Genomic DNA, 13,783 nt, shown 5'->3' on the forward strand with positions numbered 1-13,783 from the left:
GTTAGGCACTACCTCTGGTACAATATCAGACTTTCAACTGTTCACCGCCTTAAAAGCATATATACACTTTTATTCTACTCACTTGGCAACATCATAAAGTTTTTCAAATACACAACCACAGATGGTAATTTCCACAGGACTCGTCGTCCAATCAAGTCAGAAAAGATAATAACAGCAAGGCAGCTGCCCAAAGCTTCACCATAAAGCCCATACACCTTCTGAGGTACATCTTCTAACTCCTGAATACACGATTAATAGATGACCCAAAATACACACACACATATCCAAGTACCTCACAAAACAGCAATCCGCATAATGCTGAGGAAATAGCATCAGGGTAGGAGGCAGGATAGAAATGGGAAGGGAGATAAACAGTTCAGTGATTTAATTCATCTAAACAGCTGGACACTCCATTCATTGATAGCCTGATTATACAAGCATACTGAACACCCACATTCCTTATGATTTCAAACATACTTAGGAACTCCCAGCACTTTCAGATGCCAGGCTCTCAAGTATAAAATACTTCTTCCACTTCACAGAAAAAGCTTTTTTTCCCCCCTGAAAGCTTTTTAAAATACAAAACCAAAAACAAGTCAAAATAAAAGTTAGCATGAATATTTATTAGGGCCGTGTAGCGTACAAGATGAAGTAGTAAAATCCAACTAACAACATACTTTACAATTTCAAATCAACGTTTGAAAGCAGAAAATACAACCAGAGGCTAACAAAATAAATAACATAGCTTTGCTTTCACAATCTACTGAACGAAAAACACAGCCTGGTGAAGAATATAACCCATGCTATGAAAAGCATATCAAGAGAATCAAATATAACCAACAGTTCTACCTGGTAAAAGATTTTTGAACCTTTTTCTTCACCACTGCTTCAAATGTAATCAAAAATCTCCAGACCAAACCCAACAACTGAGGCTAGTCTGATTGCTTTTATAAGCCTTCACTCCCTGGAGTGGTATTTTGGGGTTAAATATTTGCTTAAGAATATTATCCAAAGAAATCCTTCTCATTAGTACTTTAATCTGTTACTAAGAAAACTGCAAGATTTTACAGAGATGGTAGTTCAGATGTCTGTTAGAAAGACCAATTCCTTCCCTTTTTAAATGAAGAGTTCTTAGAAATTCTAAGTCACTTTCAGCAAATGCTTAGATTGAAAACCTTCCCCCTTCCTTTCCCTCTTACACCTACAAACTAATCATACAAATGCTGAACAACATCTCAAAAGAGGAAATACTGTGCATTTCAGAATCCTATGGAATGGCAGGTGGAAGAACTTTTTAATTGAATTCAGTATTGTTCAGCAGCTACTGTTTGATCATGTACCTCTGCAGTGCAGTTATTCCAGTCCATAGGTCAAACACAGTATGAACTCAGACACTCGCAGAGAGACCACAGGATGCAGAGCTGTTTGCACAGAACATCCTCAGCCAGGCTTCCTGCCACAAGGAAACGTGGTGCTCATGCAGGGAACACCATTCCATTAAACAACAAAAACTTTAAGCTTCAACTAAGAGCTGAGACACTTTCTTTGGTACACAGCAGATGGAAGACAGAAGTGGTGCAGGCTGGAAGGTATTTTTCTATGAAAATAATGAATTTATCATATCATTGAATTCAATGACGAAGACTTGATAAACTTCGACACGTTTTGTCCATGACAGCCAGAACAGATACACTACTACACTTGTACGCTTAAAGTTGACAATAACAAACACTAATCCATGGAAAATGACTGGATGGTCTTTCTATGGCATCACTGAACTTTAATGGCAGCACACTTTAAAACTGTGTGCATGAATGTACTCATGTTTAATCAATTGCCTACTAGCTTGCCACAATCATTTAAAGAAAAAAAACAAAACAGTGATCAAACCCCACACACTTAGCAGCACCACCATGCATGTGGAATGCTGGTGATTAATTTTCTTAATTCTACAATAACATTTGAATATCATGCTGCTGAGCTACAGGTACTACAGAATACCTTCAGGAATTCACTTTTTAAAACTTCCAATGCATCACTGCAAAAAATTATTCCAAAATGCACTCTATCATGTTTCCGCAAGTCTATAACACTTTCAAGGAGCTTCTAAAGCAAGGTTTGCCTGCTGAATATTCCCCCAGTATCAATGGGGAAAAAAGGAAAAAAAAAGAAAAGAAAAAAAAAAAAAAAAAAAGGAAAATAAGATCACATTTCCAGCATACAGTTTTGAGGCAGATATAACATGAACTCCCACAAAGAAAGGAATTACATTTCTTATTTATACAAATAACCTTATTCCTTAATTGCAATGTTTTTGGTTGGTTTTTTGTTTGTTTGTTTTTTGTTTTGTTTTGACTATCAGTGAAGCACACCCACCAAATCTCATAAGTTGGATTCCCTCATCTTAGGCTTCCTTAATGTTGCGTCTCCTTCACAAGAGCACAAGTACTTCTTCCAGATCTGAGAACTCATAAACCAGTGGCACATGAGATAAAAGAGGAGAATAAAACCCACTCTGCTGTACCACAACTCAGCATCACACCTTCCATCCATGGAGGCACAATCCTCAGATGTTGCTGACTTGAGCAGATTCAACATTTCCCAAAGACCTGAGGTTCACAGGAAGCATCCATGACATGGCTCATGGCAGAGGTGCATGCTCCTATGACATGACACAGCAGACAAGCCTGTGCACCAGGAGAAAGCAGAGTCCTGAGGACAGCCTGGGCCAAGGGCACCTTGCCTATAAGGGAGCAAAACCTGAGCTGTTTCACCAGGCTAGAGTACAGGACAAACAGCGCTCTGGGAGCACAGGAAGAGAAAGGAGAGGCTGTCTCTGGCTACTCACTAAGGGTCTGAATGAGTGATTATCTCACCCATGGAACATTCTCACCTTGTTTGTGAAGGGAGTAAGCCAGACTATTGAAATACAATTTGTTTAAATAGAAAAATGCTTAATTGTCTATACACACTCCATATGTTTGCAAATAGGGAAGTTCAACCAACTAAAGGCAAATCACGAGAGAGACACTTGCATTTCCAGGTCCCCAGGTTTGGAGTAAACTTAGCTTGATGGTGAATTCTCGTCCCTAGGTGCACTGAGTGAAAACCCTTATTGCTGTTACAAACTAACCTGACAAGATCACTCAGGACATACTACAGAGATAAAGAGAACATAAATAAATGAATGCTTTCAGACAGTGGAAGACACTCTCCAGTGTGGAAAAGTAGATAAAAAAGCAGGATTAAGAGACCTTTTCATTGCTAGAAAGATTATTCAGCATTGCTCATTTTTCATTCTGCTGCAGAAATGTGTAAGTAGGATTCAGACTGTCAAATTCACTAGAATGCTGGGGAATACATAACACTCAGATTATGTGCATTTACATATAATATAAAAGACTACAGTATTTTCAAAATTCATCATCAATTTGCCTGCTCATATTGGGCTCTGTGAAATTTTCAGAGAACAGCTGAAGCTGTTTTCCCAGCAAAAAGACAGGACACAATGTACCAAAAAAATGTAATTCATTGAAAACGTTCTTGTCTAAATAAAAACTATAAATGGTTTAAAAGTTAATTAAATGGGTAGAATGAAAAAGAGGCACAAAGACCTTCACAAAGACTGTGGTTTGTCCTGGGCTATACCAATATAGAGACAACACCATTCAGGAGACTTCACTAAATTTAGAAAGTTTGCTTTAATTTTCCCTTTTATCAGGTGTATTAACTGATGGCACAGATACAAACTTAACTAAGGGAACACAGGGGCAGTAGTTCACTTAGAGCAACAAAAAACTGTCAACAGTGGAAACAAAGACATTCTGCATTTGTCCCTTTTCTTAAATTCTTCCAATTGATGAGACAGAAGCACCAACCTCAAAGGTTTTGTTTTTGTTGGTGGTTTTTTTAACCTAGCACAAGCACTGCTATGCTTTGCTTTAAGAGAACACAAAAAGCTCATGAACATGGGTCATGAAATCTCACAGCAAAATATTACAGCAAATGGTTATACGCCTTAAATACTATTCTGCTCTTTTCACTTGGCTGATTGCCCTCCTTCTGTAACTGGGTAACACTATCTTTTATTTATTTTCAAGTCACAGTTTTCTTGTGATGTTTCCAGACACTCATTCCTTGCGATCTTTTAGAGTAGGGAAATAGGTAGAGAAGTCATTTTGTCCTGAGTATTACACTGGAATAGAAGAATGGGAAAAGTGACTCTCAGAGTGAAACAGAGATACAAAAAATAATCCTATTTTGTTCAAGTCTGAGGCAATTCCTCTCTTCAGGATTTGTTCATCAATGCAACAATAATACTGTTCAAATTCAGCCTCAAATAAAACTTACTCAAAGTCATTTTTACAGGTTTCAGTATAGACTTATTCCAATCCAGAAATACTACAAGTCTTCTAAGGCCTACTTTGATTTTCAAGCTTGTCATTGAAATCTGCCCTCAGAAACATGCCCATCTCAATTTCACATAATTTAAGTTTTGGTTAGAAGAATTTGAGAAAAAATCTGCCACCAGCGGTTTTCCAGACATGCAGGGGTATGCACATGTGGGAATTATAAAGTGGTGTCCTGAAGGATACTGAAAAGACCCCCCATATTCATTGCCTTACAAGCCCTGCATCATACAGAATTCTTCACGAGAACAGAGCAGCCACTTTAAGTTGCTCTAAATGCAGGGATACAGCTCCTCAGGTACTGTAACTGTAATGGCTCTGCTAAAGGAAATGTCATATGTTGTTTAGTTGGGTTTAGCTCCTTTCTTAGTTCCTTCAAAACTCAACATCTCTCATACAATACACAATGCAATTCTTTGTTAATGGCTAGAGAAAAAAGATTGTCCTACATAGCCATGGAGTTGCAATTGATCAGCATGCTCCCATAGCACATTAAGGCAAAATCTTCCTCTGCCAGAACCAGTAGACACCTTTACAGCCTAAGTTCACCAAAAAGAATAATAGTTAAAATTTTATTTCTAGAAAAATAATCCTGAACATCAAGTATTTCACAGCACAGCATTTCGCTACATTGTCGTGATCATTACCACTCAACTGTTCCTAAACACTGTCTTGTGCTGATCTTACATTTATGTTTATGTGACAGGGTTTCAAAATAAGCCAGTTGGAGAAGTCAGCTTCTGTTACTGAAGATCACACTGCCGTAGCGCAACAAAGCCCGCAGGCAGGAATGCCAGAACTGTGCTGTTGATGAATCATCATTCTCAAACACAAACAGGTATTAATGGGAGATGCACAGCAGTAAACAGAGTTGGATCAACATGTGGGATTCCTCAAATAACAGTAAATGTTCCAGTTTTCTAATAGCCATTGCAAATAATTTGATCATGCCCCATCATTTAACGGCATAGAAATTTTATAATAAAAAATTGGCAGCCACCAAGCTCAGCATTCAAGCAAATGTTTCTATCTCTTACAAACAGAAAGACTTCTTATTTTCTGGGAGTCATGCAGAAGACCCATTTTCTCTGTACCATCCACACTCACTTTCAAACAAAGAATAATCATACCACAGAGACAATGCCTTAACCTCAAGTACATTTTCTATTGCTATTTTCAGATCATCTCTCAACAGAACGAGTTCCTGCCTTTGTGCTGTGTAGCTTTGAAACCAACCACAAGCCACTTAGGTACACTAGATCCTTCAAAACCAGACAAACACACAGGGAGGCATATCAAACTCCTCCTAAACCACAAAACACACTATTATCAGTCATTGTCCACCTGTTTATTCCCTTCCTTGCCCACTGAGAAGAAACCATGTTGCATAATGCTTCTGCTACCATCTTTTGCCTAAAAACTGTTATTTGGGTATGCATATTAGCATTACAGTAAAGAGAAACTCTTAACAACGGTATAAAAGGATGCCAGAACTATTTATCCCTAGTACCTAAACATAAACACACTGAAGACCTCATATGTGTATTTTTACTGCTTTTCTTCCCAAGGTGCTATTCAAATATCTACTTATTACTGGAAGTAGAATGCCTTGTTACACATTTAATCATTTGTGATTTGCAGTTCTTTTGATTTTCTTCCCAAAACAACCACCAAAAAAAAAAAAAAAAAAAAGCGGAAACAATAGGGGATCTTACATTCACAGCAAGGATCAAGAGCATCTGCAGTAACGAAAACTTTCAGCTTTCTCACATAATTTATGCATTAATAACTGAGTATGACTTCATTGCTTTCCCCAGGCATAAGCTGTCTGAAGATACATCTGCATAGTTACCTAACAAAACTTTTTTCTGTAGATGTTTTCTGTGTATATGAAGATATACATATTCATTCCTCCTCAACGCATCTCCAGCTTTTATACTACACAGACTACAGTAAAACTCCAACGTTGAGGTTTTGAGGGTCTTCACCCATTTCATGTTTGCACTCTCCTCTCTCCCCGGTGAAAGCCACAAGTGTCCCACTTGTGCCTACTGTAAGCACACTGTCTGCCAGCTATCACAGCCTCTTCATCTGCTGTAATGAGAAGTAAGGAGAATCAGAAGCTCTCTAAAGTCAAAAACACTGTCAATTTTCCTCAGGTTTAACTTGCAGATAAAAAAAAAAAGCATCTCCAATTGAAAACCAGTAACAGTGACAAGACAAGCAGCTGTCCTTAATTTACTGATTCCTCTCTTGTTACCTGCTATTGTTCCATTTGGATTCCAGTTTAGAAAAAAAAAAAAAAGCCACATCCATGGTTACCTGAGTGTAACACTTGATGAAATGCTGTTCTGTTCTTCCTTCCACTCTTCCCTTCCACATATGCTACAATGGAAAAAAAAACAAAAAAACCCTTCAGTCTGGTCTCATTCCCTCGGTATTAACAAGAACAGGAGGGCCAAAAAGGGTCAGTTTCAAAAAAAAAAAAAACATAGACAGTTGAAAACAAGCTCAAATTTATACACGAGCAGCAAAACCAGATGAGCTGTACCAAATCAAAGGACAAGAACACCAAACTAGGATGCTTATTTCAAGTGTTGGAGCATAGGAAAATCAAGGAAAAACGCAATGTACTGCACCTAAAATTGTCACTATTCCACCACGACACAAGGGCATAGAGAAAGCATCCAAAGAAAGGCTACAAAGATGGTGAAGGGTCTGGAGGACAAGACACGAGGAGCAGCTTAGGCCCTCCGTGTGCTCAGCCCAGAGCAGAGGAGTTGAGGAGAGGACTCCTAAAGGCTGCAGGTCCAACAGCATGGAGTTACATCAGGGGAGGGTGAAGTGGGATTCAGGGAAAGGTTCTGCACCATAAGGCGGTGGGTATGGAACAGGCTGCCCAGGGCAGTGGGCATGGCCCCAAGTGCCAGAGTTCAAGGAGAATCTGGACAATGCTCTCAGAAGCACAGTCTGATTTTTGGGTAATCCTGCATGGTGCTAGTCCTTCATCCTAGTTGATGAAGGAAGGAACAATCTTGGGAAGGTGGCAAGCTGGAAAGTGTTCTACACCACTCTCTTTGGATGTTTTGCTCCTAAGCATAAGACCACCCAACGGACAGTATTTTTAAGTATCCCTAAGACTTAAGTCTGTTTTGCAAAGTGCTGTACATACTATGTTGTGACTGATTTACCAGTTTTACTACTGGTTACTAATTAATTCAGGCAGGCAAATCACAACGGAGTTTGCTTTCCTCACATACAAGAAGTACACAGCCATGTGAACACCTAAGCTTCCTCGCTTGAAACTGAAGGATGCGGGCAACGAACACAAATCATTTAGAACGTTTATTTCTCATAGTTTTCTCAAAACTCAGCTCCACCATGTCTGAAAACATGACAATATCAGAGACATCTGTAGCAATCATCTGAATTATTTTCACTGCCTTACTGAGAAGACTTTTACATGCATCAGTGGTTCGGGTACTGCGCCAAGCCTGAAGCTAAATGCTGAACCGCTTTTGCTTCAAACACAAACTCTTCATAGCAGGAAACAGGGTGTGGCAAATATTAAATACACTTGCTCAAAACTAATCAGAAACGAGGGGTTTCATTTCAAGGTATTTTTTTGTATAAGAACCATTGCACCAGTAATTTAAACTCTTAATTGAGAAGGTGAACTCTCAAAACTCATTTCCCACAAATCATTTCAAAATGCTTTTGCTCTCTTCCATAGTAGAACTTAAACATCAGTGAGGTCATGAACCAAAGTGATTTCGGGGTAAACCATCAATTCCTGGCAAATCAGTGTCTCAAACATTAAGAGATTCTATCAGGAAGGACTTGTAGCTTGCCATGAATGTTACTGCGTGAACAATGCTCTAAAAGATTATCCCAAGAATAAGCAAAACAACCCCTGCCTTAAGAAATCCAGATAAAAAGGAAGTTCAGATGCATGTTTTTTCTTAGATGCAAGGCCAACATCCAGGTATTTGCAGAATATGCAGTTAAGTTGACCTAAATGGCACCCGCTCGGGTTCTTCACTTACAACAGCTGAAACTAGACAAATGTTTGCTACAGAAAGTACAAGATCTATGAGCATGCAAGCACCACCACTGCATTCTGAGCTTGTCCCACCCTCATTTTCCAGCTCACTTGTTACAGCTGCACCAGCCAGATGACACCTATGTTTGCACAGGTTACTCATACTTCTCCACCTTCCTCTGCTACCATACACATTCCACAGAAGGATGCACGCCTCCGAGCAGAAAGAGAAAATACCAAGAAGGGATATCCTTCTCACTTGTTAGTTTTCAACTGTACCTGATAAGTCATTGTTTTCCAGCATGCTAAACTTTTTTCCACCTAACCACATCCTACTTTTTCACCTTTTTTCTGGTGGGTTTCTGGTTTTGGAAGGTTTCAAAACCAGTGTTAGAACAGCAGCTTTACTGTCACCTTAGCTATGGTTTCATTTTTTTTTTCCCCAGGATGAGAATTTCCAACTTCTGAGTATAAGCCTCATTCTCTTCTGCCTCTGTTAACGACTCCACAATGGTACTATTTCTGCACTATTGTCTACAGAGAGTAGAAGGTAACTCCTACACCAAATATTTATTTAATTGAGAGTACACATGAGTTATGCTTCTCTTCTCCTTCTGAAGCCATATACGTGAGCATGTGTCTGAGTGTAAACATCTGTTACCCATGGCATCATTCCCATATTTATTACCATAAGTAGCCTTAATATTCTGAGAACAGGAAATCATTTCCTCCACTTTTCCTCCACATTTCCTCCACTCTCAGCCCGTTAGGCCCTAGCCACCTCCTGCGAAGATTCAGGAAAATGAACCAGAGTTCTGAAGTGATATATGAAGTATGCCCTTCTTAAATCTGATTTAATTCTTCTCCAGTTCTGAGATACCCCTTGAAATGAGGAAACACGTTCAGATTAAACTTGTCTTCAACTGCTCAAAAAGCTATCAACTCTGTTGCTTTGTAACTGCAAATGAAAAATATCACTGACAAAAGGCTTGCTTTCAAACAGTGCTTTCTCCCAGAAGTCTGTCAAATAACAGAATCCTTGGAAACAATGTTCCCATGGTCATGGACATTTGCTTCCCTGGTATTCAGATAACATTCTAGAAGCACAGCAACGTGCTGAACAACAACAACAACAAAAAAAGATTACCTCAAGCTCCAATTTGCTGTTCAAGCTCTGGAAATACATTGGTGCTATGCACAAAGGCTGAACCAAAAGTAATGTCTCCTATTTCATTATGTTGGCCCACAGTGTCAGAGGTAGATGGTGGTGGTATGGCAGTAAAGGCTGAACCTTCCTGCTATGCTGAAAAATAGGTTTTTGTAGCTGAAAATATCCACTATCAAACAGTGTTGTTGAATTCTTTGTTGCTGGTGTGGTTTCCATGGAAATAAGTAAAATGCATTACTTTTGGAGCAACCTACATACAATTCCTATATTATTTCCATCTCTAAATTATTATTATTATTTAAAAAGGAGACATTCATGCCTTGGATTGCTTTCCTCTCTTCTGCTGATGCATTGCTACTTCTACTGTTTGTGGAGCTGTACAGATGAAGGGTATCTGTTACAGTGGAGAGACACTAACAAGTAGAGCAGTATTCAGATCACAATTTAACCCAGTGCATAATGCAATCACTCTGAAAAGCACAGTCTTCCTTACAATAAAAAGATGCAGCGAAGAGTAATTTTTTCACACATACACAAAAAAAAAAAAAGCCACTATAATTTATCTGGAAGTAAGATTTGGAGCAACTGAAACTAGAACAAGAGATACCCTTGAAAATTTAAGTATTCCAGACATGCATTTAAAGAGGCAAAGGCAGTTTCCTTAATAAAGAAAATGCTTATTTAAGGAGATTCCCGTTAACACATTTCTGTGGAGTATAGTAAAAATGACAGTGGAATCTTGTCTCATCTCTGAGATCTGTTTACATTTCTAAGTGATACAAAAAGCCTTCCCAGGGAACAGTTACAGTGAAAATAAAAAGGCACAGATTAGAGTAAATGAACTATGAAGAAACTCCAGCACAGGCTGATTCAGCAAGCAGAATCAGCTCCTGCACAATTAGTTCTGCTCTGAAGCTACGCCTCAGCTTGTGGGGAGAACAAAAAAAAAAACACCACAGCAACCCCACTCAGAACTGAGCCACTTGGTCACATCCAGGATCAACCTCAAATAAGGGCTTAAACAGCTTTTTTCTGACTGCAAAGTCCAAAGGCTGCTCTGAACAGAAGGCTTCATTGGTATACATTTTACATATATGCATACGTTCACTGGCATACGTTGTATTTGTATGTATCTGTTTGTGGTTCTTCTACATAAATGGATGGAAAAAGTGCTCTAAAGAGGCAAAGAAAAATACGTGTGTACCAGCTATTATGAATACACCTTTTACTACCTGCCTTGGACTCAGCCACACTGTTCTTTAAGGTTTACTTTTCCAGACATTCTTATTTATTCTGCTTCTTTATGCTTCTTGTGTTTGCAAGGTCTGGGACAACACACAGGGGTGTAAATCCCCGCTATCAAGAAAGTTTGATAAGAAGGCAGAGTAAGTGTAGACAAGGAAGTAGCAATAAAGAACTGTGAAAACAGTGCGCACAATCCTACACCACAGATGACTTCAGCTTTCACTCAGCTGATTCCCTTTCTCCCCACTCTAAAAAGCTGAATGTCTTACTAACAGAGTTAATCATCAGATTTGAAACGCACATTACCCTTGATAGGGTGATTTGGAGCAAATAGCACTATGTATGTAATAACAATGTGTTTAGATACTCAAACAAGTAGATGACTGCAACTTCACACTGCAAAGGTTTTAATAAGATCCTTCATACCCACTGTGTTTCCACTGTAGAAACACAGCATCAACACAAAAAGGGCTTTTCACATAGAATTTTAATTGAATTATGACTCCTCCATCCTGAAAGACCTTAAGATTGCAACTACCATGAAGTCTGAAGAAGTCAGAACGCATTGATAAGTATCTCTTCAGAGCAGAGGTAGTTCTGAAGGCAGCTTAGGAATATCAACATGTTGAACTCCAGAAAATGTTTCAGTATACTGATATTGTAAAGCATTACTGTGCCTGCAACCCTTACATAGCATATGCCTCAAAATTTACTCAGAATTCTGAGCAGCTGTCATTGCAACTCTTACCCTTCAGAAATCCACTAGAACCACTTAGACATGGACCTCTGGATCTAGTTGCATTTGGGAGATAACTTGGTTCAGAAATGCAAAGAAAAGCATAGAACCAAAAGCTAAATTAGCCATTAGTGTTATTTGAGCCCTTTTACATGAAGAAAGTTGAAGGAACAAGGGGAAGGAAAGACAGTATTGAACATGTGCTTTGAGACAACACAGCTTTCCTGATCACATGCTTGATGAATAAGGGTTCATTATGATCACCTGTCCCAGCCTCCCCACCTGTGCATAGCCCATAAGATTTCCCCATACTACCTACTGTCAAAAATAAATCTTTACTGATGCTTTTCCAAAAAGTTTTGTTTTCAAATGATGGGGATGGGGGCTGCATCTTGCACACAAACCTCTCACCTGAAGCACATACAGCAAAGCAGTAACACCTATAGACTTCGCAGGTAATTCGCACACTCCCTGCTCTTCTATCATCTCACATTCAGGAGGAGCTCACCCCTGGCTGACAGCCCACCAAGCTCCCAAAGCCTTCCCAAAGCCACAGATCTGGGGAACAGAATCTTCTAATTCACTCTTTCTTATGGTATGACTTCTACTTATAGAATCACTGAACTGTTAATGTTGAAAAGACTACTAAGATCATCTAGTCCAGCCATCAGCCCATCAGCACCATGCCCACTGAACTCAATATGTTGAAATACGAATTTGGGCAGAGGCACTCAATAACTACCAGGTAACCCAGATGACTACACGTGAATTACAGATAATTTCAGTTAATAGTAAAATAGGTTGCTCTTCATAGAATCATTTAAGCTGGAAAAGACCTTCCAAGATCATCAAGCCCAACGTCAGCACAATCTACTGATTGCTAATTGCTAATACACACCTCTCAGTGCCTACAGGCAAAGCAAAAAGCTAGGAGAAAACTTCGGGCAGCACACGACGGAGAGATACTCACCACCTGAGCTCCACGGAGCCACTCACCCACGGAGAGAACAATTAACCTCCCCATTCTTATCGCTACTTCTGCCGAACGAGAGCCGCCTGCAGCATCGCTGTCAGGCGAAGTCTACTACCTTCAGTTTTCATAGTAACGTGGGCTAAAAAGCGTTAAGACAGAGAGAGAAACAAAGCACAGCTCCGGTCAGGTTCCCGACGGCAGCAGCGCTCGATCTGTCCGTGCAGAGGAGCGGGGCGAGCGCAGCCCATGCTCCCGGACATGGAAGGGCGCCCACGACCGGAGCAGCGCAGTCTAACCCGGCACCGCGCAGCTCTCTGCCGGGACCCCTGCCGCAGGTTTTCTCTTCCTCTGCTCTCTCCAGGAAAGCAAAATAAAAATAAGAAGAACAATCATTTTCTAAAAGGTTGCCGATAAAGAGAGAAGGACTCACCAGGTACCTCGCTAGGGGAGTAGCGCGTGTATTTATCAGCATCCCCGCCGCAGTCGAGACGGCGAAAGACTGCTGATGTCAACTCCGCAGCTCTACGGGGCGGGGAAGCAAAGTACTACTCCAGCCCCGGCGGCATGCAGCTCCCGGCGCACGCACACGAGCAGCACACAGCCGGGCTCCGGCAGGTGCAGCCCTGCTGCAGCCCGCCTGCCTCACCCCCTCCCCGCCTGGGCTCGCCCGGCAGCTGCGCGCCGCGCTCCACCCGCACCTCCCCAGCTGCCGCCGGCAGAGCCCCAGCCGCCCCGCAGCGCCCCTCAGCGGCAGGAAGCACGGCAGCCCCGTTGCCGGAGCCGTTGTGCTGCCTCACTGCCCCCGGGCCCGTAGGGACTTGGCCCCGCGCTTCCCACAGGGCTTGGGAAAGGTGTGCCTCCCCCATTCACGTAACTATCTCATGTTCAGCAGTGTTTTCGCTGCATGGAGTGGGCAGCTCTGTTTTCTTAGAATTGTGTTTGTGGTCATCTGTGTTTTTGGCCATTAGGAAATAGTAGGGATGGCCATTCCGTGCAGTGGTTGAGGGAAGAAATCAAAGGGTAAAACAGCAATGGAGGAGCTTGATGGTATGTACTTGTCCTAGCTGCCCTCCCTACAGCAATAGGCAATGGTTCTTAAGTTTTATGACCATCGTTTCAATGTTCAAGTGTCTTCAGACTAATCAGATAGCTGCAAGTCTTACAAAACATCCCAAAATTCAAAACAAACCAAGCAAAAGAGCATCTGAAT

The 13,783-nt window shown here is 40.8% G+C and overlaps 1 protein-coding gene across 7 annotated transcripts in view; it reads right to left on the bottom strand.

Moving 5' to 3' along the window:
- Positions 1 to 13,268, bottom strand: part of SYTL5 (synaptotagmin like 5) — an 85,385-nt gene extending 72,117 nt beyond the window's left edge. For 3 of the 7 annotated variants that reach the window (XM_048967506.1, XM_048967453.1, XM_048967472.1), the window contains exons 1-2: positions 13,004 to 13,268; positions 6,732 to 6,794 (exon numbers count right to left, since the gene is read on the bottom strand). The gene's annotated coding sequence lies outside the window, so the exon portion shown is untranslated. Of the gene's footprint in view, positions 1 to 6,731; positions 6,795 to 12,570; positions 12,799 to 13,003 lie in introns of those variants that run through there. The other 4 variants (XM_048967463.1, XM_048967486.1, XM_048967476.1 and 1 more) reach the window with 3 other exon arrangements.
- Positions 13,269 to 13,783: the final 515 nt, after the last annotated feature.

Source organism: Lagopus muta, chromosome 1, assembly GCF_023343835.1.
Source record: "Lagopus muta isolate bLagMut1 chromosome 1, bLagMut1 primary, whole genome shotgun sequence".
In the NCBI taxonomy this organism is placed as follows: domain Eukaryota; kingdom Metazoa; phylum Chordata; class Aves; order Galliformes; family Phasianidae; genus Lagopus; species Lagopus muta.